The sequence below is a fragment of the Bos grunniens genome, chromosome 28 (assembly GCF_055505025.1).
Source record: "Bos grunniens cultivar Pamir isolate PY7600 chromosome 28, Bosgru_T2T1.0, whole genome shotgun sequence".
In the NCBI taxonomy this organism is placed as follows: Eukaryota; Metazoa; Chordata; class Mammalia; order Artiodactyla; family Bovidae; genus Bos; species Bos grunniens.
The window spans coordinates 1862-2500 of record NC_141192.1 but is presented as its reverse complement, the minus strand read 5'-3'; positions in this window follow the sequence as shown (position 1 = coordinate 2500).

Below are 639 nucleotides of genomic sequence, written 5' to 3'. Positions count from 1 at the left end.
TGCCGCCCACACGGCCCCCCGTGGCAGCTATACACAACACACTCACACCACACACCTACCCCCTCCCCCCATACACACACACACCCCCCCCCACACCCACACACCCCGCACCCCCACACGGCGTGCACACACACGCATCCCCCCCCCCCACACACACACACAGCCCATAAACACCCCGCCCCCCACACGCACACCCTCTCCCCCACCACACACACGCAGGGCCCTACACACCACACACACACACACACTGCGTTGTCCTTTGCCTGGCTGTGACGCTCTGCCTCTGCCCACACACCACATGCATGCCCACACGCACGCGCGCGCGCGCACACACACACACACACTCTCACACCCCGCCCCGCCACCCCACACCACACACACCTCCCCCGCCCCGCCCCCCGCCCCCCCACACACACTTTGTTGTCCTTTGCCTGGCTGTGTCTCTCGGCCTCTGTCTCTGCCCCTGCACCCACAGGTGCACGCCACACACACACACCCATGCCGCCCACACCACACACACACACCCCGCCCACACGCAGGGCCCTTCACACCACACCCACACGCCCACACACACACACACAGCGTTGTCCTTTGCCTGGCTGTCTCTCTCGGCCTCTGTCTCTGCCGCCCCGCACCCAC